The 27,679-nt window shown below is 42.7% G+C and overlaps 1 pseudogene; it reads right to left on the bottom strand.

Moving 5' to 3' along the window:
- Nucleotides 1-17,356: 17,356 nt before the first annotated feature.
- On the bottom strand, nucleotides 17,357-25,734 carry LOC103740754 (annotated as a pseudogene).
- Between the last annotated feature and the right edge of the window lie 1,945 nt (nucleotides 25,735-27,679).

The raw sequence follows: 27,679 nt of genomic DNA, 5'->3' as shown, positions 1-27,679 counted from the left end.
GTGACCCCCACCCCCAAGTCACTTCCAGATTGAATAGAAGGTAAGAGGTGTGTATAACTAAGCAATCCTAAGCAAGAAGTGGTCTGGCCCATCATTACTGTCTCAGCTCCAGTTTCTCCTGCAAAGACTCTGTGAAGCCTTTTTTTGGAGGCAAGCTCTCCCTCTGGTTGGCACCAGGCTTTAGCCTGTTCCTTTTCCCAGCATGAGACTCCTCAGGGAAAAATTCCAGTTCCTCGGGGACTAGTTTCAGTAGTCTGACAACTAAAGGGAGGGGCACACATGTTTCTTTAGAATATCTTCATTCCTGCCAGGGTGGTCAAACCATGACCTAAGAAAAGAGTCCACATTTTTTAGGTTGAAAAAATTGAGACTGCCCACCTAGCATGCTCACCCAACATCCACTCTTTATTTCTGTCTTAAAACACTGGCTTTGCTCAGTTAAAAGATGGTATTTGACAGTTTTCTGTGCAGTCAACTGTTTTAGTGAGGATTCGCTAGAGGAACAAAACCAACAGAATCAAATCTCATCTCACCCAGCTCCACCCCTCCCCTTTCCCTCTTCTCTCCCTTCCCTCTCCCCTCTCCTCTCTCCTCCTTTTCTCCCTCCTCTTCCTCCTCCTCCCCCCCCTCTCTCTCATAAAAAAAGCTTACACTACAGGAGGCTAGGTCATCCAACAACAGCATGCTAGAAAGATACAGAACCAGGCAGCAACTCAGTTCATGAAGCTGGAAGCCTTAGCAGCCCCAGTGAGATGCTAGAAGTCTGGAAGATCTCTGGAAAGTCTCTGGTGTGAGTCTGCATTGCAAGGCTGCAGAGGCTGGAGCGTAATGCCCATCCCAGTGGCAGCAGCCACAGACGCACTCACTCATGAGGATGGAGTTTGCACACACTAGCTAGCTTTCTCTTCTTTTATTCCATCCAGGTCTCCACCTTAATGGAAAATGCTACCCGAACTGAGGCAAGTCTTTGTCTGACACGTCATTCTCTCTGGAGATACCTCCACATTACCGCTCTGCCAGTTCCAATGACCTGTGTCTTCTACTTCCTCCCAAAGAATGCTCCCCTTCAGGAATGATTGCATAGACTGTGGGTGTAAGATCTGGCCTTAGGCGCTCACTTGAGCGGCTTTGAGCAAGCTATGGGACCAATAAAAATTTAAGAAACCAAAACCTCATGCCAGGTGTATGATGGTACACACTTAGGATCACAGCACTTGGGAGGGAAAGGCAGGATTGCAAGTTTGAGGCCAGCTTAGACTGCACAGAGAGGCCCTGTCTGAAAATTAACAAACAAAGCAAGACAGACTAAAAAACAAAACTCCAAAACTCATTGCAAGGAAATAAACTGCTTTCACTTTGGATGTTAGGCAGTGGTCTGAACTTAGAAATCCAGACCAGGAATTTGATAATACTGTTTCTCTAAATCATTGGTATCCAAAGATGTTTCAGGAGATGCACTCCATTACTCTGCTTTGAGTTTCCTATCCATGAAGTAATGAGAAATAGTTCACTAAGAATTAAAAACAGAGGCTGGGTATAAAGCTCAGTGGTAGAGTGTTTACCTGTCATGTACAAAGGCCTTCAATCCTTGGTGCAGAGAAAGAGGGAGATAGAGAGAGGGAGAGCGAGAGGTACTTTTGTGGATGTTAGCATGCAATTTTCCTGTTAAAATGAATGGCTCATTCATTGTGTCCTACTGGGGTAATAACTTCTACCTTTGTGTAGTGCCAGCCTTCAGCTAATTTACTGCATTTTTGTACACCCAGACTAATTTTTCTCAATTTGCTCTAACACAGGGCCAGATAATCAAGGAGGCAGTAATATATTTGCAGTTGGCAACATTTAATGATCATCAAAGGTGCACACTAGGGATGAGGGGGAAATGAAAAGCTCCATGCTGGGCAAAGGTAGGATCTGGACTCAGCACCAAAGGGAAGTGGCTAAGTTACCCTGTCACTGAATCAGGTGATGTAATTGGATCTCTGTGAGTTCAAGGCCAGCTTGCTCTACATAGTGAGTTCCAGGACAGCTGGGGCTATGGGGAGACCCTGTCTCAAAAAGACCAAAAATTTTTTTTTATTTATTATTTTAATTTTATGTATATGAGTGTATTGCTTGCATGTGTTTAAGTGCATCTGTGTCGTGTAGTGCCCATGGAGGTCAGAAAAGGGCGTCAGATCCCCTGGAACTGGAGTTACAAATGGTTGTTAGCTACCATCTGGGTGCTGGGAATTGAACCCAGGTCCTACAAGAGCAGCCAGTTCTCTTAATCACTGAGCCGTCTCTCCAGCCCCATGATAAGGTTCTTGAATGAAATAAACCTGTTCAGTTTCTTCCAGATATGTGAGTTTTGTTTTTTGCTTGTTTTTTGAAAGACATGAAAACAAAGTATTCTCAAGTCTCTAGGAAGAGGAAGACCTTTCATAAACAAGACCATGATGGGAGTAATTCCTCCATAGAGCTTCCATCCTCAGAGCCAGTGCTGTCTGCTGATCTCTGATCACCCCCTTGCTGGGAATTCCTGTCTCTAGACAAATGTCACTCACTTTTTTTTTTTTTTTTTTTTTTTTTTTTTTGAGACAGGGTTTCTTTGTATAACCGTAACTGGCTTCAAACTCACTATGTCAACCAGGCTGGCCTCAAATTCACAGAGATCCACCTCTGCTGGGATTAAAGGTGGGTCACTTTTTTTCTGTTGTTTTTCTGAGACAGGTCTCCCTGTAGCCCCAGCTGACCTGAAACTTGCTATGTAGACCAGGCTGGCCTCAAACTCACAGTTAATTAATTAATAAAATGGAATTAATAAAATGTCACTTAAAATATTTAAAAGGGGCTGGAGAGATGGCTCAGTGGTTAAGCACACTTGCTCTTACAGAGGACCTGTGTTTGATTCCCAGCACCGATGTGGTGCTAACAACTGTCTGTAACTCCAGCTCCAGGAGATCCAATGCCCTCTTCTGACCTCCATGTGCATTGCATGACATGGGTACACTTGCATACATGCAGACAATACACTCACACAAAAACTAATAATAAATAAGATTATTTAAAAAGATTTCAGAATATTTTTAGATAATAATTTAAATAACTCTTTGATAATTCACACATGTATTTTGATCATATTCACTCCCTTCCCCCATCTCCTCCCAGACCAGATCCACCTCCACCTTCTTACCCACCTATTTCATGTTCTTTGCTTTGTTTTTAAAGTCCATTGAGTTCAACTTATGTTGTCCAAAGCCACTTTGGAATGGGTCCATCCTCTGGAACATGGTAGACCCACCAATGATCACACCCTTAAAGAAAACTGACTCTCCCTCTCCCAGCTGCTATCAGTTGTTACAATCTCCTCAGTTAATGGTGGGACTTTCTGCCTACCTCCTCTCTCCACGCTGGGATTTTGTCTGGCTTAAGTTTGTCCAGGTCTTGTGCATGCTGTCACAAGCACTGTTAGTTGAAATGTGTAACTTCCTTGTTGTGTCCAGGAAAACACTGTGTCATTGTAGTTATCTACTTCCTATGGTCCTTCCCCTCTTCTCCAGTAGTCCCTAAGTCTTGGGGAGGAGAAGAATGTGATATGGGTGTCCCATTTAAGGCTGAGCACTTCACTGTCTCTTATTCTTTGTTGACTAGTTGTGGGTCTCTGTGTTAATCACATCTACTACAAGAAAAAAAAAAGCTCTGATAAGGATGAGAGATGTACTAAACTATGAGTTATAATGCTAAGTCCTTAGGAGTCTATTTAATACTATGCCCATTTAGCAGAATAATAGTAGTAGGGTCTCCCCTATTACCTATCTAGTCACTGGTTCTTGGCTGTGATAACAGGGCCAGATATGGGTTCCATCTTATGGAGCAGGCCTTAAATCCAATCAGAAAGTGTTTGGTTACTTCCATGACATTTGTGCCACTATTGCATCACTGGGCATGTCTTTCCAGACTGGTTGTTATTGTGGCTCACAGAGTTCACAGCTGGGTAAGAATGATGATTACTTTTCTCTTCCAGTAGTGTGCATAATACCTACCAGCACTATGAAAGCTAGTAAGTAGGGATGGAGCTTTGAGGGCCTTACCAGCTTGATTTCTTCATGTTCTATCATTCAAGTGTTAGTGTCTTCAGCAATAGGGTCTTACCATCAAGTATTGAAGGGTAACCAAGAGCAAAGGCAATAGCCAGTAATGCTTGAGAAGGGTCTATGGGACCCTCTGGCCAATGACTCCAAAAAAAGGTAGCCCATCCCTGGCACTGAACTTTTTATTTGCTAGCCTGTGGTGTCTAGTAGGGGCACTGTCCTCCCCATTATTGAGAAGCTCCACTTAGACTCTTTTTCTATGTGTGTATGTATAATTGTAAGCAGCTTTTACAGTAGTAGGTTTACATATGGTGCATGGTAAAGGCAATCCTGGCATACTTGGCAGCCATCAGCAACAGCACACCAGAAGTACATACAGCCATATGGGTGTATCTTCAAAATCCTGTACTGCATGAGACATTTGCAAAATAAAAAATGAATAATGAAAAGGAAAAGAAGCCTAGGGCTTACCACTTACCAAAATAAAAAATACAGGAGTACAGAAAAAGAACTTTTTAAAAAATATTTTATTTATAATTTTTATTTTATGTGTATGAGTGTATTGCCTGCATGTGTGTAAGTGCACTGTGTCATGCAATACTCATGGAGGTCAGAAGAGGCTATCGGATCCCCTGGAACTGGAATGGACAGTTGTTAGCTACCACGTGAGTACTGGGACTCGAACCCTAGTCTGCTGCAAGAGCAGCCACTGCTCTTAATTGCTGAGCCAACTCTCCAGCCCTCATATGACTTTTTCAAAAGACCTTTCGTGTTAGTCATCTCTTCTCACACTCCCTCCTCTACCTTGCCCTCCCATTCCCCAACCCACTTAACCCTTCCTGTTCCATTATTCTCCATTACCCCTTTATACCACTGCATTCTATCTCCCCTACCTTAAAAGCTCCCCCCACACACATGGCTCCTTACTAGTTTCCTGACCTCTATGGGTTTTCCAAATGAAACACATATCTAAAGATTCAAAGCTAACATCCATATATAAGAGAAAACATGTGACATTTGTCTTTCTGGGTCTGGGCTACCTCACTCAGAATAATTGTTTCCTTCTCTATTTACCTGAGAATTTCTTAATTTTAATTTTCTTATCAGCTGAATAATATTTGATTGTGTTAATGTACTACATTTTCATTATCCATTCATCAGTTGATGGACATTTAGGTTGTTTCCATTTCCTGCTATCATGAATAGAGCAGTAGTGAACAAGGATGAGCAACTATCTTTGTAGTAAGATATAAAGTCCTTAGAGTATATGCCCAAGAGTGGTATCACGTGGTAGATCTACTCCTAGCTTTTCATGGTACTTTTACACTGATTTCCACAGTGGCTACACCAGTGTGCGTTCCCACCAGCAGTGAGTAAGTGTTCTTTTCTCCATATCCATGCCAGCATTTTCTGTCATTAACTTTTTTGATGTTAATCATTCTGACTAGGGTGAGATGAAATCTCAAAATGGTTTCAACCTGTATTTCCCTGATAGTTAAGGATGTTGAGCATCAAAAAACATATATTTCTTAACCATTTGCATTTCATTATTTGAGAACTCTCTGTTTAGATCCTTGTTGCAAATTTTAATTGGGTTTTTTTTTATGTTTAGTTTTTGGAGTTCTTGGTATAGTTTAGAAACTAGCCTTCTGTTAGAGATATATCTGGTGAAGATGTTTTCCCATTCTGTAGGCTGTCTCTTCACTTGAATGATGGTGTTCTTTGCTGTGCAGAAGCTTTTTAGTTTCATGTGATCACATTTGTCAGTTGTTGGTCTTAATGTCTGTACCGTCAGGGTCTTGTTCGGAAAGTTCTCTCCTATGCCTATAAGTTTAAGCATATTTCTTTCTCCTCCATCGTATTTAAGGTATTGGGTCTTATGTTGAGGTCCTTGATCCATTTGAAGTTGAATTTTGTGCAGAGTGAGAGATAGGGATCTAGTTCCAGTCTTCTACATGTAGCTATCCAGTTTGACCAGCACCGTTTATTGAGGATGCTGCCTTTTTTCCATTGTGTATTTTTTACCTCATTGTCAAAAATAAGGTGGTGGTAGGTACATGGAATTATATCTGGGTCCTCAAATTTTGGGGATGTCTTTTTGGGATAGGGTCTCCCTGTAGCCCCAACTAGCCTGGAACCCACTTTGTAGAGCAGGCTGGCCACAATCTTACAGAGACTCTGCCTCCCAATCAGCTGAGATTAAAGGTGTGCACCACCATGCCCAACTCACCTCAATTCTATCCCATTGATCAATGTGTATCTTTTTATGCCAGTACCATGCTGTTTTTATTACTAAGACTCCATCAGAAAACTCTTAGAGCTGATAAATACATTCAACGAAGTAGCAGGATACAAAATTAAAACACAAAAATCAGTAGCATTCCTATATCCCAATCAAAAAACATATTGAGAAAGAAATCAAGGTAACAACCTCATTCACAATAGCCTCAAAAATATCTTGGAATATATCCAACCAAGGAAAGACATTGAAAAAAGATATGCAGATGGAAAGACTTCCCATGCTCATGGTCATCCTACCCGAGAGCAATCTACAAATTCAATGCTATTCCCATCAAAATTCCAAATCTAGTTCTTCTTAACAGAAAATGAAAAAGTAATCTTAAATTTCATATGGAAACATAAAAAAACTAAAGCAGCCAAATAAATCCTGAACAATAAAAGAATTGCTGGAGGTATCACCATACCTAAGTTTTAAAAGTTTATTTATTTGTTTTATTTTGTGTGTGTTAGTGCTTTGCCTGCATGTATATAAGTGCACATGTATTGTGTAGTGCTCATGGAAGCCAGAAGTAGGTATCAGATCCCCTGGAATTAGAGTTACTGATGGTTGTTAGTTACCATGTGGGTGCTAGGAACCAAACCTAAGACCTCTGTAAGAGCAGTCAGTGCTCTTAACCACTGAGCTATCTCTCCAAACCCTACTATCCCTGATTTTAAGATATACTGCAGAAATATAGTAGTGAAAACAGCATAGTATTGCCATAAAATTTTCATTTTTTATTATGTGTACGTGTGGGTCTGTGTGTGGGTATGTGTGCATGCGTTCAGTTGTCTTCAGAGGCCAGAAGCATTAGCTCCTTGGAGTCAGAATTACAGGTAGTTGTGCATCACCAGATGTGCTGAGAACTGATGCTAGGTCCTCTGCAAGGGCAACATGCACTCTTCACCACTGAGCCATTTCTCCATCACCAAATGTCACTGTCTTAAGAACTGTTAGCGAATCATACTCCAGTTGAGTGACCATTGTGCTAGGTCTGTGTCAACACAGAGCCATGGATGACTAAAACGTAAAAAGTACATGTTACTTATAAGGTGTATCTGGGGATGTTTTTGGAAATTTGCATTTGAATCTGTGAACTAGGTTAAGCAGTTTGCAATTTCTAGTATAAGTGGACTTTACCCAAACCATTGAACAGGATGAAAGACAGAGGAAGGAAGAACTGGCCTCCCTTTTTCCTGCCTTAGTGCTGGAGCTGGGGACATTTTATCCCCTCAGATACAACCTGCATTATCTCCGCCCTAGTTCTCAGACCGTAAGAATCAGATGGAAGTGCACTCCTGGCTGTCCTGGCTCTTTAGCCTGGTGGCAGCAGATCATGGGACTTGGCCTCATAAACATGTGAGACAATTACTTCTAATAAGCATTCTTTTATTCTGTGTGATTTCTATTGATTCCCTTTTAGCTTTGTTTCTCTGGTGAAGCATAAGAAAAATAGTTAGATGCTCTATTTTCTTTTTTTTTTTTGGTCTTTTTGAGACAGGGTCTTCCTGTATCCCCAGCTGGCCTGCTGGATCTCATTATGTAGACCTGCTGGCCTCGAACTCACAGAGATCCGCTTACTTCTGCCTCCCAAGTGCTGGGACTAAAGGCATGCACCACCATGCCCAGCTAGATGCTCTATTTTCTAAGAAAATTGAAGGAAAAACAGTTTAAATTGATAGTTAACATAAATCTAACACAAAGAGAAGTTTATATATATATTTGGTCTTTTTTGAGACAGGGTCTCCCTGTAGCCCCAGCTGGCCTGGAATGTACTATGCAGACCAGGCTGGCCTTGAACTCACAAAGATCTTTCTGCCTCTGCCTCCCAAATGCTGGGATTAAAGGTGTGTGCCACCATGCCCGGCCAATTTTATACATTTTTATATTTTATTATCCATCATATTTACCAGTTAACGTAACTTTAATTTATTCAAAACAAGTATGTTTTAATATTGTAGATTGGGATGTTATAATCTCTCTTCCTCTCTTTTAATCCCCATTTTTAATTTGTTATCTCTAAATATTATGTATACAATAAATGTTTATGAACAAGGGAGCTGTTACATTGCTCTCCTGAATTAATATTATCACATAATAGTACTGAAAAATGTGATTGCATCTCATGTCACTTTTGTAAGTACTATCAGTCCAGTCTACTCAGCAGACATACAACATGAGCATCAAGTTTAGTGAGTTTTTTTTAAATATTTTATGGGACTGGAGAGATAGCTCAGCAGTTAAGAGCACTTGCTGCTCTTGCAGAGGACTTGGGTTTGATTCCCAGCACCCACATGGCAGTTAACAACTCTCCCTAACTCCAATTCCGGGGAATCCGACGCCCTCTTCTGACCTTCTGATCTCTGAGGGCATTGCATGACTTGGGTGCACTTACACACATGCAGCAATACATTCACATACATAAAGTAATAAATAAAAATTAAAAAAATATTTTATTTGGGGCTGGAGAAATGGCTCAGTGGTTTAAAGTACTGGCTGTTCTTGCAGAAGACCTGCATTCGGTTCCCAGCACCCACATGGTGGCTAAAAACCATCCATAACTCCAGTTCCAGGGGATCTGACCCCCTCTTTCCACATCTTCAGACACTGCACGAATGGGTATTGCCTGTATGCTGAGGTAGTCATATTGGAGTTCGAAGAGCATCATTAAAATTCTACCTATTTCCCCCTCCAGCAAAAGTAATGATTTAAGTAGTTATATTTAGGGAAATCCATTCACTTATAAGTGAAAGCCTTTCTCACTTAACAAGTGTTCTACCATATATATTTATCTCATGTATGCTAGAAATAAAACCTGGGGTACCAGGACCACACTGTATTAGTCACTTTTCTGTTGCTGTGATAGAAACACTGACTGAAGCAATTTATAGAAGGAAGAGTTTATTTGAGCTTACGGTTCCAGGGGAATTACAGTCTATCATGGCAGGTAGGCATGGTGGCTGGAGGTGGCTGGAGCAGGAGCAGCAGAAACTAAGCCCTCACATCATCACACAGGCACAGGAAGCAAGAGAGCAACTGGAGATCCAGCAAGGCTTAAGAACTCTCTAAGCCCATCCCCAGTGACATGCTTCCTCCAGGATAGCCACACCTTCTAAAACCTCCCAAAACAGCACCATCATCTGGGGACAAAATGTCCAAATACTTAGAGCCTATGGGGGACATTTTCATTCAAACCATCACACCCATCAATACTGTACAAAGAACACTTTATCAGAGTAAAACCAACTCTGCAAGGCAGCATTTACCTTTGCAAAGGGTGTCGCCTCATTCAGGTACCAAGTAAGCACACAGAGTAGGAATATTTATAGGTTTTTATCACAATGCAAGAGTACTGTGTCTTTTCCTCCATTGGTTAAGTCCAACTCCACAGTCTTTCTAGGTTGGCTAGTTTTAAAAGAATCTGCACAGGGCTGGAGAGATGGCTCAATGGTTAAGAGTACTGACTGCTCTTGCAGAGGACCAGGGTTTGATTCCCAGCATCCATATGGTAGCTGACAACTGTCTGTAACTCCAGTTCCAGGGGATCTGATGCCCTTTTCTGATTTCCACGGGCACCACACAACATGTGTGTCCTTACATACATGCAAGCAACACACTCACACATATAAAATAAAAATAATAAAAAATAAGAATTTGCACAAAGGAAATAAAGGAAAGGGGGAAAGTTTGACCTCCTCCAGTCATCAAGTTCTGGTATTGCAGTAAGGCCTTTTTGCAAACAAAAATTTTACAAGGTGGGAGAGATTATAAAATAGCACTGCAAAGGTTATGTTCCGTGATTATCTTTTAATAGAAAAGATTTGAATCCTTTGTCATTATTTCCCTCATGTACCTCATAACATCAATTGAAAAAAATTTTAATAGATCAAAAAAGAAATAAGCCCATAAAGTAAAGAGATCTAGTAGTACCTGATGAGTGCATGAGACATTTCAATGCAATTTTGGAAAATAGAAAGTACAGGAATTGTGTTGACAGACATAACTAGAAGAAACTCTGGTCTTGGAATTGGCAGCCACTGTTGGGGGATGGCAGTTGAGGAATGGGCTGGGGAAAGTCAAAGTAAGTGAATGTTGCATGTCCCTGGGGGTTCATATCTTGTATGCTTAGGATCCCCTTCAAATCCTGGGGAGCCTCATCCATAGAAGTTGCCTGTACAGGAAAGGTATCATCTCCTGGGTGGGTGTTGGGCACCTCTTAAGTAAAAAGTACCGTTTTTATTTTGGCATTGCAGAGAGTGTGTGCAACTGCGGTTCAATGCTCACTCATTCTGTGACTTGACATTCTTGACATTCAACTTAGAAAAATGTGAGGAGCATTTATTTACAAGGTAAACACTAGACTCCTTTGAGGGACCACTGTTCTTTGGGCCTTATCTGTTTCTTAGTTCAGCTACTTCACCAGAGTTATAAGGGCTGGACCCTGGGCCCTAGCAGCCACAACAAGCCAGACTCAGCCATCATCTTCAGCAGACCAATGAAGTAGACAAAGTAATAGTGGAAAGCAGAAAAGAGAGATTTATTCAATGTGGTCACACTGGGAAAAAGAACAAAGGAATCCAGTGACTGCCAAGTCCACCTTCAGGGTCCTGACATGAGGATCAGGTTTAAATAGAAGTCGAGAGGTATGCTTAACTAGGCAGCTCTTGTCAGGATGTGGTCCCACCCATCATTGTCTTGGCTCTAGTCTCTCCTTCAAGGTGGTTGACAGATTGTCAGAACTTCAAGCAATCTCTCTGTCCCAAGGACAAGTTCCTCCTCTGGCTTGCACAAGGCTTCCTCCTTTTCCTTCTTCCAGAATGACACTTCTAGGGAAATTCCAACTCCTTGGGGATCATGGTTTCCATCATCATAGCCAAAGGGAGTGACCAGTGTCTCTTTAGATTATCTTCATTTCTGCCAGGATAATATACTGCTACTACAGTGGCCTCTTGCACTCTATGTGCCTTTTAGAAGACGCAATCCTGTGAGGTATGGAGAAAGTTATTACAGATTTGCAAAGGTTAAATGCAGTGTGCTAGTTTTCCATTGTGACAAATACCTGAGAGAAACTACTGAGAAGAAGATATTTGGCTCAGAGTTTCAGAGGATCGAATCCATGGTTGTTTGGCTCCCAGGGCTGTTGGCTTGTGGCGAGGTAGAGCATCACTGCGGAAAGGATGTGGTGAAGCAAAGCCCCTCAGCTCATGGCAGCTGAGAAGCAGAGAGAGACAGAAGCAGGGATCCAGGACAAATAGATTCCCAAGAGAAAGGGCATACCCCCAGTGATCTGCATCATCCAGATAGGACCACCCCTGAATGTTTCCATTACTTACCAATAATGTCATCAAATTGCAACTCTATCAGTGAATTAACCCACTGATGAGGTCAGACCCCCTCATGGGCCAGTCACTTCTCAATGAACCAGCTAGAGATCAAGCCTTCAACCATGAGCCTTTTGAGGAAACACTACATATCCAAACTGTAGCACATGACCGTTAGTAGAAGTTAAATTATATAAGCTCGACAGTTGAAGAAATTATCCTTAAAAGGTCTCAAAAAGACCAGAAAAAAAAGGAAAGTAACAAATGCTCAAAACTTATCTCTTCCTAAATATTTTATTACACTTCATTATTTGTCATGCTTGAAGATCTTTATGTCTATTGGGCCCAAATGACAGTATTGTGTGATACACCACTTCTCCTATCAACATTTAGTGTCTCATATTGATAACTTGAAACCCACCATGGTGAGTGTTTACATCATTGAAATAAGCAAGCCAGTTATCAAATGTTTACCAGAACAACACTGGTGCAATCTATTCAAATGTTTACCAGAACAACACTGGTGCAATCTATCAGCACCTCCTTTCAGACTTTGCATTATTATTTACCTCCTGCCCCAGAATTTGATACTCAGTTATGGACACCATGTGACATGCTTGGCACCTCCTGTGCATCCTGAGAATGCAGGGAAGTTAATGCCTTGTGGAGCTATTTTTGATGATGGGAGCTGGGAATGGGTGGGTTAATCCTTACCTCTTTCTCTTTCCAGACAGTCTCTTCTACTTACACCACATCTTCGCTCGCAGTCCCACTGAACTGAAGAGGTGACTGTGCGTCCTGGCTGCCAGCTCAAACATCTCTCCTAGTGTCAGCTGCAGTGGACTGGCAAAGGGATGAGGGGGTGAGGAGAATGAAGACACAGGTCCAAGCTACTACCCAAAGCCTGAGGAGTTCTCTGATCTTTTTAGGGACATTGATTCAGGTAATGCCAGATTCTTGACCTCAGCATAGAAAAGAACCTCAGGACAAGCCAGTATAAAGCAGAGTTGGAGTCTATTAAAAGACATTTTTAGCATAGATATTAAGAATAGTTTAGCTGGGCATGGTGGCACACGCCTTTAATCCCAGCACTCGGAGGCAGAGGCAGGCAGATCTCTGTGAGACTGAGGCCAGCCTGGTCTACATAGTGAGTTCTAGGCCAGCTGGGACCAAAAAACAACAACAACAAAAAACGAATAAAGTTTAAGAGAAGAAGGATACACCAGATCATGGATATAAGTTGGTTTCTTGTTTGTTTTGGATGCTGATTTTATTTTAGGAGCAAGATAGACTTTGCAAGGATCAAAGGAGACTACTCCGATCCCTGGGCAAAGGTAGGTAAAGGAAATAGCTAGCTTTCTCAGGGTATGGGCTTCTTAAATAAGAATCATGGGCTGGAAAGATGGTTCAGCAGTTAAGAGCACTGACTGCTCTTGCAGAGGACCTGGGTTTGATTCATAGTACCCACATGGCAGCTAACAACTGTCTGTAACTCCAGTTCCAGGGGATCCAACACCCTCTTTTGAACTCCGTGGGCATTGCACGACATTGGTGCACTAACATACATGTAGGCAACACACTCATGCACATAAAAAAATATTCTTTAAAAAGAAGTGTCACAAGTGTCTGTACAGTAATCATAAGTGATCTTGCAGTAACCATATTTGCTGTTTTTTTGGAGGCCTCTTAAGTTATATCTGTCAAGGTTACTAAGGAATCTAAATGAGAGCATATAATGGTACCTATGCACTGGATAGGATCACTGTTGATAAGGTAAAACCCTAATCACAATCATTGGAGTGCAAGTTAAGATGTGTTTACTAGAAACAAAAGTCCATTGTTTCTAAGATTCCCAGGAAATACCAGGAAAGGAGTAAGGTGGTACTTGAAGGTCACACAGGCTTAGGCCTCAAGAATGGTTTATTGCTATTTTAACATTCTTCTTTATATAGAACGAATATTGTCTCTAGGTTGGCAACCATCACAGCAAATATTAACTGTGCTAGAATTCCTGATTCTCTGTTGGTGGGTGGCTTCCACTGGACTCTAGGGTGAGGGACTCCACTTTCTTCCCACGTCCCTTGTCTTTTCTGTCCTGCCTCACTAGTACTGACTATCCCTCCTTGTCCTACCTTCTGTGATTCCTCTGCTCTGGGACTGAATTCTCTAAGAATACATTGCTACAGGCTCTGCCTGAGTTTGGTTTCCAGCACCCATACTAGGCAGCTTACAACCACCTGTAACTCCAGGGATTTGATGCTGTCTTCTGGCTTCCATAGGCACCTGCACTCAAATGCACATACACACATAATTAAAAATAACAATAAAAATCTTAAAAATAAAGAGTCTGGGTTCCCAAAGGGATTCTATCAGTGCACCACAGCACCTACTGGTCTACCCTCTTTGTGCCACTGCACTCCATTTGCCTTGAATAGATCTTTTTCCTGCCAGGTAATGTTTGCCCAAGATTCTGACTGGGCAGGTTGCCTGGGAAGCATAGAAAGGACAGAGATATATGCTGTGATCTCCTCCACCATGTCTGGTCCTAAAGCCGTAATGTACTCTCATCATCTCTCACCTCTATTTTGCATCCTTTCAATACCTTTGCCATGGCCTATACCACCTCTGCTGGCCTGCATAACTTACTGGAGTGAGTGACCCTATTCTAGTTTGCTTTCTGTTGTGATAAACACCATGATCAAAACTAACTTGGAGTGGGCAGGGTTTATTTCAGCTTACAGATCTATTATCAAAGGAAGCCAGGGCAGGAATTCAAATCAAGACAGGATCCTGGAGACAGGAACTGAAGTAGAGACCATAGAGGAATGCTGCTTACTGGCTTGCTTCCCTCTGGCTTGCTCAGCTACTTTTCTTATACAGCCCAGGCTCACCTGCCTAGGCCCTTCTACATCGATTAGCAATTAAGGAAATACTTCACAGACCTGCCCACAGCCTAATCCGACAGCAGCATTTTCTCAATTGAAGTTCTCATTTCCCTGGTGTGTCAAGCTGACAACTGAAATTAGCCATGACAGAGCTGGATCTTCGCCCCTGAGGAGGCTGATTGTCCATCACAGTCTTGCCCACTCAGGCTTGCTGCTGCGTTTATTCATCTACCATCAAAATTTAGGGGGACGTGGCAAACCAAATGTAGTCAGACTAATCTTCCAAATCCCAACCAGAGTAAGTCCATTTTGCAGCAAGATGCCAGTTAGCTGTTCGCTCTATGTGCCAGATTGAAGCAAGATCTGCTGTCCTTCCTAAAGCTGGACAGTATCCACAAAGCCCAGAATAATCCATGATAAGAGGACACAGCACACATAAGCATCCAGTTTTCTCAGAGTCTGGTTTTGTTTGTGACTAAGCTTGTAACCATCTCTGTAGCTTTGACACTAGGTCGTGCTCTGAGCCTAGTGTGCATTAATTCAGCTGTAGGCTTAGTTCCATACAAAACAAGTTTGGTGGCCAGGAGGTGGTGGTTCAGCTGCTCATGAGTTACCCACGAGTTTCCATAAATGCCTTAATATATTTCATCAACCTGAACTTGTTAGAATCTTTTCTTGGTCTGTCTGCGCCCTTCTTATTCGGGGGAGCATAGATGTTTCTTTGAGGTCTCCCAGGAAAGTCATGAAACAAGAGACATTCCAAGACATCACCAGGGTGCCAACCCTGTTAGTCCCTGGACTCGTTCCATAAGGGCAGCCCTACTTCCTCCTGGTGAATATGGCTGACTTGCCTGCCAGCATGGTGCCTTGTACTCTCTTGACAAGAACAGCCTAAAGTGACAAGGCAACAAAAAAAGCTTCAATTTCATGGTGCTCTTCTTTTGTTGTGGAAGAAGTGCTCTCCCATACCGTCCTACCCCAGGGACCAGTGCTGCCCTTTAGGATTCTTTGCAATGACAGGGGCATTCTATATCTACTCTGTCCAACATGGTAGCCACCACCTACATGTAGTTATTGAGCCCTTGAAATCTAGATAGTGTGACTTAGAAAGTGAACTAATTTTATTTACTTTGATTAATTTAAATGTAAATAGCTATATTTGGATAGTGGTTACCATTCAGCTCTGAATCATTAAAGCTTAAATATGCCAGGGCAGAAAATACAAAACGCCAACATGGGTCATTGAACATGTCAGTGGTGGGTCATGCCTATTCATGCCTGGGTTCTACAATCATGGGGGCTACATTCTAGGATCCTCAGTGGGAGCCACTCAAGTAATACCAAACTTTTCATGTACTGTTTTGTTTCTCCCCAAACATACACACCTATAATCAAGTTTAATTTAAAAATTAGGCACAGGGGGCTGGAGAGATGGTTCAGCAATTAAGAGCATTGATTGCTCTTACAGCAGACCTGGGTTCAAGTCCCAGCACCCACATGGCAGCTGACAACAATCCATAACTCCAGTTCCAGGGGAATCCGATGCCCTCCACAGGCATTGCAAGACATATATGCACTTACACACATACAGGCAATGTACTCATACACATAAAATAAATAAATAATAAATAAAAAATTTTGAAAACTTAGGCACAGGCCAGATGTGGTGGTACACACCTTTAATCCCAGAAGTTGGATGCAGAGGCAGGCAGATCTCTGTGAGTTCAAGGCCAGCCTGGTTGACATAATGAGTTCCAGGCCAGTCAGGCCTATATAGCGAGACCCTGTCTCAAAAATAACAACAACACAACAACAACAACAACAACAACAAAACCAAAACAAAGTAGGCCCAGTAGAGACTAACGATAATAACTAATGATAAGATCTAACAATTATAACAATATACTATATCAGAAGTTAAATAACTTTCACCTTTTCATTTAAAGTAAGCATGTTGCAGCTTCTCTTTGGCATATCTGAACTGCCACCATCATTCTTGTGGTTCAAGGACATGATTCAGTAAAATAAGGGGTTTGAAGCCAACGAGATAAGTCAGTGGGTATAGGCACTTGCCACCAAGCCTGATGACCTGAGTTCGATCCTCAGGACACACATGGTGGAAGGAGAGAACAGACTCCTGCAAATTGTCCTTTACCTTCTGCTTGTATACTGTGGCATGCATGCACATGGATGAGAGCTCCTGGGAGAGTGGCTGCAGCCTTGGGTATGATAGGTCCCTTGGGCGGAGGTCAGCAGGCAGAAAGTTCTCAGCTATGAGCAGAACTCTCACAACCGCCAGGTGGCAGCATTTCCCTAAACAGCCAAGTTCAGAAAGGCTCTACAGGCCTCCAGAGAGCAACCTAAGTGAAAAAAAACAATGCCTATTTCCTAAAAAACATTTTGCAAAAATTTCCCTAAAACCATTGATCATTTGAACACATTTGAGGGATTAATTAAAGGAGTCATAATATTGGTTGAGTTATTCCTGCTGATATAATCTGGATGTATCAAAACACCTACTTTAGTCAGTGGAGATTGGGATAACCTCCCTGTGCTAGTGTCCCCAGAGCCCTCAATTTCTTCTCAAAGAATAATAATAATAATAATAATAATAACAAGAGGGAAAAAAAAGACTGAGTTGGTAAGGGAGGGTCACTCTGAGGGTGCTGAAAAGCGTAAGACCTAAGAAAATTGTGGGGATCCACGTGGGCCCCCACAAAGTGCTGAGCTCCAAGTAGTTCTTCCAAACTTTTTACCTTCAGGACAGTGACCATCATAAACGACTTATACTTTTGATTAGAATAACTTTTCGGGGATTGTTTCCTGCTCCATCAGAGGTGGAGAAGGGCTGGGACTGCGCACAGAGATGACAGACCCGCAGAGCTGCTGGGGAGAAGCTTTGGGGATAGTGTGCTGCAGGTTTGTGGTCTCAAGTACACAGCTGGGCCAGCTCTTCTCCCGCGCCCTCTGCTGGAGAAGATCAAGAATTGTTTATGAAAGATAAGGAATGAGTCCGGTCTGAGAAAACTTTCCAGGGTTCTCTGAAAGCCAGCCCAGGATGTCACAAACAAATGCTGTACCATAGACTCCCTAGTCGATATTGTATACACAGAGCTGTTTGCCTGGAGCAAAATTTCCCCATCTTAGACTGGGAATCTTACAGTATTCAGCCTCCTGTGTCTCTTGTGAAACTACAAACCCCCTGAGGGGAAGAAACTTGGTATTTGATTATTTGAGTATTCGATTATTCAGCAGATGGTCAAATAAATAAAAAACACATTCCATTTTTTGCTCGTTATGTTTTCTTTTGAGACAGCTTTGTTCTATAGCTCGTACTGGCCTGCAACCTGTGATCCTCCCAAATGCTGGGATGATAGACCATGCCTGGCATATAACTGTATCTTTAAAACACATTTTAAGTGCACTGCAGAAATGTGACCAATCCTCCCCATAGAGCTTGGTGAACTTTCTGTAATTACACTCCCTTCTATAAACAGCGTCTTAGAACCAGAAAGAGGACATTCATAGACGGTGTCGTAGTCACTACCCAGTCCTTACAGGGTAAGGTCTTCTGCCTCTGACAGGTGCATTCACACCTATCATAGAGTCACTCTTCTCACATGACTTTGTTCATTCCTTGTAGGTGTGTGAGACTTATTCACATTATTTGGTCACCATAGCTACTGCAACATACTGTTTCCCAGAATTGACACACCATACTTTGGTTTGGATTCTCCAGAACAAACCCTGAGCAAGGAACCAGCTATTACTGACAGATGAGGGAACTTTAGAGGGTTAAAGGGGAAGTAAGGAAAGAAAAGGGCGCAATTAGTGATGGGAGTCATACCAAGTACATTTGTCGCCTTAGAATCCTGTCCTTCTGGGACCTGGGGGGACTGTATAGGGGCTTCCAAGCGATTGCTGGACATGGTATCTGTACCTTCCTTCAGACATTGCAACTGGGTCAGAAGTGAGTTGAATATTTCCATCATTCCCAGGATGCCACAAAGATGGGCAAGGGAGCTTTGAGGCCCAAGGAAGACCTTGGGCAAAGAAAATTGGTAAAGACTGTCAGGACCCAAGCAGGGAGGGTTAGGGTGAAGGTCCAGATTCAGTGCTGACAGACCTGCTATAGACCAGTGCTGTGGGACCCAATGTGGATGCTCCCGTGTTCATCAAAGAACATTCTAGACCAGATGCTGCTCTTATAAGAACATTACCCTCCATCCAGCATCCTCTCATTCTTTCTCTACTTTTCCTTTGAACAGCTCTGCTTTGCTGATGTATACAGCCTTACTGGACCAAGGGTAACTTATGACCAGAGACAGGCCAGGCAAAGCCTGTCCCTTGGGGCAGGAAAGGACAGAGACTGACTTCTTGGGGTGGTGGCAGCTTGATTGACTATACATTCATTCTCAGTGTTCAGGTTCCTGAGATGGTCCTGATTGCTACTTAAGGCTTTTCTTATTTCCTGAACTACCCAGAGTCTTCTAGCAAATTCCTCTTCTTGTTTGTATAACCCAGGCTCTTCAAGCTCCAGAGGCCCAGATGTAATTAGATCAAGAAGAGACTTATCGAAGAACATGGGGAGGGGACCAGAGAAGGGTGGCAAACCCTTCATCTGACATGGAAGAGGGGAGAGAGGAAGGAAGTCAGTCTATGCTCCGCCCTTCTTAAACAGCTTCAGCAATTCTTATGGGGAATCCTTAAGCTAAAGTTGCCTGGATTTCTGAGAACACTCCTGCCTTAAAAATATCTACTATACTTTGTGATCACTAAAAGATGATGGTGAGAAGTGTAGCCTCAGTGCATGAAGTCAGCTATAACACCTGAAGATCTTGGTTAGTTATACTCTGTAGGACATCGGAGAGACACATTTCCCAAATGGGAAGTAAAGGGTCCACCAGATTATGGCCAGAGAGGGGAGGAACCTTCAAAACAAGGATGAAGAGATAGCTAGGCAAGCAAGAGGAAGCCAGGGGCATGTGCAGGCTGGCAGATTGTTAATTGGTTTGTGCTATGAGGAGTCAAGGGCTAGAGAGAGGAAGAAAAGATGAGCAAACAGAGCCAGAGGCAACTCTCAAAGATGATGCCTTGAAGGTGAAGAGGGAGGCTCTCTCTCTCTCTCTCTCTCTCTCTCTCTCTCTCTTCTGTGCTGGGGCTGGAACCTATAGCCTTGCACATTCTAGGCAGGCTCTCGACCACTGGCTCTTTGAGACAGGGTCTTGCCATGCAACATAAACTGGCACTGAAGTCATAATTCTTCTTCAGACTCTTGAGTACAGAAATGACAGGCGTGGCCTATTGTGCCCAGCTATTTTCTTTTCTTTCTTGAGTTTTTTGTTAACACCTATTAACTGTACCTGTTGAGGGGGTTCAGTGTGAAGTTTCTATGCAGCACACACACTGATTTAATTCAACCTGTATTGGCCATCCGTAAGGTAGATAGGTTTTTTTTTTTCCTCAAACATTTTTATTCTTTGCTGAAAATATAACTAATTTCCATCTGCAATTATTAAGATAAACGTAAGTCAGCTGAAAAAAACAGGTGGAGCATGGGGCTAAGGACCGTCACTACCGTTGGGCACAGCACTGTGGATGAGTTGCTGGATGGTGGTGGGAAGGACCAGCTAGTGAGTCTTCTATAGGAAGGCTTGCAGCACCTGAGGCATTGCTGCTACACCAGCTCAAAGTCGGAGTCATTGCAATAATATGGATCTTCAATAATGAGTTGTTTCTGTGAATCATAGCTCCCAAGTAGCTCAGTGCTAGCTTTGCCAAAGTTTTTAACTCGATTACTTTTTCTATTCAAATCTTTGAGATTGCTTTCATCTATACACAGTATATAATCGATCATGCAGTCTTTTTTGGTAATTTGTCTTACTTTATGGGCTGTGTGAATGCAATGATTTCTTAGGCAGCTGACAGCTCTTGGGTCTGGGGCCCGCCCCATGTTCCAGTTGGAGACAGCGCTGCTGTCAATGGCTCAATTATCTAAAACATTTTCATCAGTTACCAGTTTTCTGAAACTGCTTCTGCAATGGATGACCGGCAAATGTTACCCAGACACAAGAACAGCACCGAGCTGGACCCACACTCAGATGTTTTCCAGTGCGGACAGTGGCGCCCAGTGACCGCATAGGTTTGTGGGTCATGCGTCAAGAGTTTTTTGACTCATGCTCTTGTAAACTCTACCCAGAGTTTAATAAGTGAAGAATCTACTTTGATCATTTGAAAGCAGGGGACACAGTCATAATCCCAACTGTGTGGCACACATGACTGGCCCCTAGTCACAAACAAATAAAAAAATCAGTCTTCAGTGAGGAGTGAGGCCTAGCCCCTTGGAGCCCTAAGCCACCTCCTGCACCCTGCACACTGTGGCCCTAGGAGCTGTAAGCTTGATCAGCAAGATGAGCCACCATTTACCTCCTAAGCTTGTGTTGGCCTGCTGACTGTTAACTATTGACTGTCTTAGAGCATGTGGGAAGTTACAGGCTTGTCTGGTTGGTGGGAGCCACAGATCTCTGTTGTATCACTGGGCACAGAAAGCTAGGGACAGCTAAGCGGGGACCAGTGGTCTTCTTGTTTGAGGGCCGATGACACATCCTACTTCCATCCCCTTTTCCCACCCACCCACACTGTTTGTATACATGCATGCTGTTTATTCACAAGAGTATCCTGGAGGTTCTCTGTTCATTGAAGATAATGTGGAAGAACAAACACAAAGTTCTCCAAGTCCCATTTGTTCAGAATATGTTCCTGAGTACTTAAGGACTCTCTCCTAAATGCACAAAGCTCTACCCTGGCCACCCCCTACTTCATGTGTGTTTTTCTCTTTTTAGTTAGGTGGGGATGGTGGCTTAGGGCTGAAAGGGGAGGGCATGACTCTCCAGCCCTGAGACACTTGGCGAATTCTTCCTGTGTGACAGCTGAGGTGCTTCCTCTCTCTAAAAGCCTCTGAAATGGCTTTTGACATGCATGTTGACAGTTCGCTGACTACCTGTACCAAATGATGTCCCCACGTATTGCATGCTAATGATAATCTGCTGCTTCACATGAACCTGTTGTCTGTCATCCAAAAACATTTCCGTGATAAATATTGATTTGCATATGTAAAAACTCTCTAACAGCCCATTAATTACTGTGGAGCTCCTGAAGACTGATGAGGGGATGCTTCCTCAACAGTGTTGTTAACCTTGTCCACAAACAAATACGTACCCATCAGATTTACCTGTTTAACTTAAACTGTAATTATTGAGCAATCAAACAAACCAACAAGTGTAGGTGCTAATTATCCAAATGAGACATGGAATGTTCGGTTACCTGGTTATTTTTAGCTTCTCAACTATTACCATGTTACACATCCACTGTCAGCATGCGTAACTTGTGTTCAGTGAATTGACTTAGCAAGTGTTTTCATTAATATTAATGGAAATATTTCATGCATGAAGTAAAGAACACTTCAAATATGTGGGTTTTTAGAATAAAACAATGAAACCACAAATGCTTGACTTAGAGGGACAGCCAAGACCAGCAGATGGCAGTGTGGACCAGAAAATAAAAATCCTACAAAGATGAGCCTTGGGGGTTAGGCACTCCAGCTCTTCTTACCACTCCTGAAGAGCTTTCAAGTCAAAAGACCCTTAGCTGCCCATGCAGAAGGGTTTGTGGTGGAGGATACAGAGAGTCATGCTCTGTACAAGGCTCTTGGGGTCTGTACACAGCTGCCCAATATGCATTGCACAGGCAGAGACCCCAGTCAGCATAGCTGCCTCCTCCAGGTCCACAAGTTTTGGGACTCAGATGAGTAGTGCACATCATCCTGTTTTCCCATTTCCCATTCTGATCCCTTCCTGAAAACCCTTACTTGAGCTCTGTGCTCTAACTCAAATTTACAGCAACTTTACTGCAGTGCTATGGAAGGAAAAGTTATTTTACATTATTGTTTTGTTAAACATTTGTTTCTTAGCCTTAGCTCCAAGGAGGGTTTAAATGAAAATGAGGTCATTTAAAAGAATATATTCATTTTGGACTCTCTTTTTGGAAAATAGCCCACTTAGATATAAGTAAAAGATTTGTGTCCTCTGGAAAATGTGCTCAAGGATCCCACTAAACAACCATTCCAGTTAAAGATACAAACATAAAATGACGGAGATGGAAATGGAATGGTTAGCTGGACGTATTAGCCTGGCTATCAATGTAAAAGGCTGACCCTCTAACCAGATCACTCTGTTCGAGTGGGATTAATGTACAGGCATAAAATTTGTACTATATTTGCTCTCTTCTCATCCTTTGTTGTTACATATGTTTGTTTCTCTGTTAACTTTCTGAAAAGAAGTAGCACTACACCCAGAGCACTAAGTGTCAGTTTTCAGACACTCATTCAACTTCTTGTTTTAGAATTTTGAGCACTGTGGAGCATGTTTTGTTTGTTTGTTTTCAGTAAGGTCTTCTTATGTAGCCCAGTCTGACCTTGAATTCACAGTCCTCCTGCCTTAGTCAGCTGAGTGCTAGGATTATAGGTATGTATACCATGTATGCTGACACAGGTTTTTTGTGGGATGTTTTCATCCCTGAATTTGTCAAGGTTTCCAGAGAATCAGAACCTATAGAATGTGTCTATATATAGACATAGCTGATTTAAAAAAAATTTTTTTTGTCTTTTTGAGACAGGGTCTCCCTGTAGCTCCAGCTGACCTGGAACTCACTACGTAGACTAGGATGCCCCTGAACTCACAGAGATCCATCTGCCTCTGCCTCCCAAGTGCTGGGATTAAAGGCATGTGCCACCACGCCCAGCATTTAAATTTTTTATTTATTTTTATTTTATGTGTATGAGTGTATTGCCTGCGTGTACGTAAGTGCACCTGTGTCATTCAGTGCCCATGGAGGTCAGAAGAGGGTGTCTGATTCCCCTGGAACTGGAGTTATGGATGGTTGCCAGCCACCATGTGGATGCTGGGATTTGAACCCGGCACTGCTGTAAGAGCAGTCAGTGCTCCTGAGCATCGAGCCATCTCTTCAGTCCCTAGAGATATCTGTTTTGAGGAATTGGCATAAAATCTGCAGAAAGTCTAGTGTGGAGATCCAGCTTAGTCTAGAGGTGGACTGCAGCACAGTTCTTTCTGGTTGGGGAGAAGTCAGTTTTTCTTTTAATGCCATCACCTGAATTGATGAGGCCCAACCACTATAGAGAATAATCTATTTTATTCTAAGTCCACTGATTTAAATGTTTATCTCATCTAAACTTACCTTCATGAGAGCACCTAAGATGATGTTTGACTGAATATCTGGGTAGTATGGTCTAACCCATTAATGCATAAAATTAAACCTCAAATGATTTTCAAATTTCTCTCTCTCTCTCTCTCTCTCTCTCTCTCTCTCTCTCTCACCTAGAACTCACTATGTAGACCAGGCTGACCTCAAAATCACAGGATTCTCCTGCCACTACCTCTCACATGCTGGGCTATATACCACCATGTGACACCCCCACTCCCCTGCCTCTGGCTCAAAATCTTCTCTTGAAAGGAATTCCTGAATACATGGAGAGCCTGGGAGGGGTACACACTTCCCAGGTACCCTTAATTCAGGGAACACAGCAGTGCACAGGGAGTGGATAGGGAGGCAGGACACGAGTACAAGTCCCGTCTGTCTGATACTGCCACTTGCGCCACACTGGGGAACATGAGGCTTTTCCAGTCCATAGTTTCCTTCACAAGTACAGTGAAATCCCCAGAAAGCTGGGGGTCTTCTAGACAGGCAGTGACCCACTGAAAGGCACAAATCAGAGGTCAGAGATGTCACAGGAAGGCTAGTTGGGCCAACAGGTTGAAATCCAGCTCCTGGAAGATTCAGGGACTTGGGAGAGATAGCTCGTAGGGACTAAAGGAGAGCCCCTCTTATGGGTTAGAGATGAAGACCAGAGTCTAAACCAGAGCTTGAAATGTATTCTTTTTTTTAAATTATTTTTTAAAATTTATGTTATTAAATTTAACATTTATTTTAAAATTATTTTATGTGTATTGCTATATTGCTTGCACGTATACAAGTACACCTGTGTCATGTAATGCCTGTGTAGGTCAGAGTGTCAGATCCCCTGGACCTGGAGTTATGGGCAGTTGTTTACCTGTCATGTGGATGCTGGGAACTGAACCTAGGTCCTCTGAAGAAGCAGCCAGTGCTCTTACCTGCTGAGCCACCTCTCCAGTCCCTTGAGATATATTCTGTAATATCTTGTGACGGAAAAGGGTTGCTACAGGTAAAAGGTCTTGTAAATGGCTTGCCAAAATGGCTGGGACTATTCTCCTCTCTGCATCCATGTCATTTATTTATTTGTTTGTTTATTTATTTATTTATATTTTATGTGTCTGAGTGTTATGCCTGTATGTGTGTAAGTGCACCTGTGTTGTGCAGTGCCTGTGGAAGACAGAAGAGGGAGTCAGATCCCCTGGAACTGGAGTTACGGACAGTTGTTAGCTGCCAGGTCTTCTGTAAGAACAGCCAGTGCTCTTAACCACTGACCCGTCTCTCAGCTCCTAACCATGTCATTTTTCATAGAATTCTGAAGCTCCTATCAACAAAATGTAGAGCCAATTTTCCTATCCCTTGAATCCAATTGATTTTGAGACTAGTCTTTATCAATATGTTGTGGCAGAAGCCATGATGTGATAGTTTGGAGCCTATCTCTGTAGAGATCTTACATGCCTGCTCTATCCTTCTTAAAACCTTGCTCAACACCATGTGAATAACCCTGGAGTAGCCTGATAGAGAACAATAGACACATGGTCTCAGTACTGCTCTGGCTTTACCTCTGAGCCTCAGATGCTGTCACCCAGCTGACAGACAACGGAGTACTCTGCTGTGTCCAGCAGAGTCACCCAGCAGAGTTACATTGCCAACCCAGAGAGTTGCGAGCTGCATAATGGCTTGTTTAAAGCTACAAAGTTAGGTGTGATTTGTTAAGCAACAGAAGCACAAAGGGGCTGACCCGCAGCTCTAGTGAGACTTGTTCTCCTAAAGGTTGCCAGGGCAGCACAGCTCCAGTGGCTGGATGTTCATTCCACAGCATACCACTAGTAATAGCTAAACTTTGATTGGCACAATTACATTCATATGCAAAGGAGGCAGATAAAGAACATCTTTCTTACCCTTAGTAGCGTCTTTTCTTCCTCCATGGTTCTGGTGCTGAAGCTCTGTCATTGTGAATGTTAGATATATACTTTTCCACTGAGCTATACTTTGAGCCTAAAAGCATCTTTAATTTTCTGGGAGTTCTCAAGATCAAAAGTTGTGTCAGATAAGGCTACAGTTCAGTTCTCCCAATCTAGTGATCTTTAAGTCATTGTATCCTCTTGAGAAATGTACTTCTAGTTGGAAATGTCTAGCAGGCTATCTTTGTCAGTATTCTTTGTCAAAAACCCTGCTTCAAGCTTCTAAAATGCATCTGCTTCTCAGTCTACACCCAGTCCAAAACACTTGTATCTACCCCATATGGCCAAATCCTGTAAGAGGCAGGTTGTCCTCTCCTAAGTACCCCTATCCCTTTCAGACTGTGGCCCCTAAGCCCTTTCAATACCAGTCGAAGTCAAGAATGAGAATTATTAAGCCACACATTCAGGGCACCTGTACTGTCCCACCACAGGTCTTCTTTTTGTTGTCAGTCCAGCCACTGGACTTGTCCCATCTGGCAGCTCCATATCCAAGTCTTTCCAAGGTTGGAGACCAGGCCTGTTTGCTTCCAATCTGCCTGGATTCCTGATCATTCCTGATCCAATGAACTTCACCCTGCAGGTGGCAGGCACCCTGCTATCTCCTCCCCAATTGAGCATGACTCATGCTCAGGCTGTTAAGCCACTTCACTATGCTGAGGGTCCACTTGATATACAAGGTGGCGAACAGACCATGCAAATCACTCAACAGGACTCTAAAAGCTCAGGGAACTTTATTTCCTCTTGGTAAAAAAATAAACAAATTAGCTAGTGATTTGGGCCCATTTCCTAAATGAACTATGGAAGGCTTTTATAACACAGAACAGTTTTCACATGTTAGTGTTGGAGTTTTGTGCAGCTGTCTGAGGTAAACAGGACAGTTACCAATATTCTCATCTTACAGATGGAGAGACTGAGGCTTGAGCTCATGGAACTGAATTCAGTACCACTGATTCCAAACCCATTTTTCTTGGGGTAGAGAAGAAGAGAAGAACCAAAGCTTTGGCAGCATTTGGGGTCCCAATCCCTCTTTTTTCCCCTTGGAGACATATCCGCAAGGATGGTATGGCATGAGATAAGCTGTTGTCTTTGACTGAAACAAATATTAAAGGAACCCATTACTATGGATGTAAGTGTAGTCCAATGGATGAAATGCTCTCTCTGAGACTGCTAGCAGAAGTAATCCCTCTGCCCAAGTTGTTTGTGCTGGAGCTAGGGAGGGAAACTCTGTTTTCCAATTCTAGGATTGGCTGTATAGTTAGCGACAAGAGCACAGGTTTATGGCCCACTCAGAGTGTGGCATTACAAACAGGGGAATTAAGGGGCGGGAGGATGCGTCCTGGATACCTCCTGTGGACCTGGGACTTCAGAAGACTTTGGGGATATATGTGGCAGCTTGTTTCACTTATTTTTTTAAATATTAGAAAAATGATTTAAACTGGATGTAGTGGCATACTCTTCTGTCCCAGTGACATGAGCGGCTGAGACAAGGAAGATCAATTGAGCCAAAGAGTTTGAGGCCAGTTTGGATAACATAGTGAAGCCCTGTATAAGAAAGAAAAAAGAACAGATTTGGTAAGCAGCTAAATCTCCTTTCTACTTTATTATGAACAAAGATGTCCCTCATACCCCTCACCTCCCCTGCATTTTCTGGACTTTGCCTTCAGGTGCTTTGTCTTAAGTGAGCATTTTTGTATTTAGAGACACACATAGGCATAGTATTCTGTGGGCTTTCCTGTGTATCTCCTCCAACCCCAGACTCTCTAGCCATCAGAAGAAAACATCATCTATTAGGGTGTTTTACAAAGGACTCCAGAACACATGGATATTAAGAGAAATGTCTGGAATAGGAGGGTCCTCATGCCCTGTGCTCCTGGATGGAAAGCTTCCAGCATATTCCCTAGTAAGGAAG

This window comes from Nannospalax galili, unplaced genomic scaffold, assembly GCF_000622305.1.
Source record: "Nannospalax galili isolate Female #2095 unplaced genomic scaffold, S.galili_v1.0 scaffold510, whole genome shotgun sequence".
NCBI lineage: Eukaryota > Metazoa > Chordata > Mammalia > Rodentia > Spalacidae > Nannospalax > Nannospalax galili.
The sequence above is the reverse complement of the archived record's forward strand: the minus strand, read 5'-3'. Positions and strand labels throughout refer to the sequence as shown.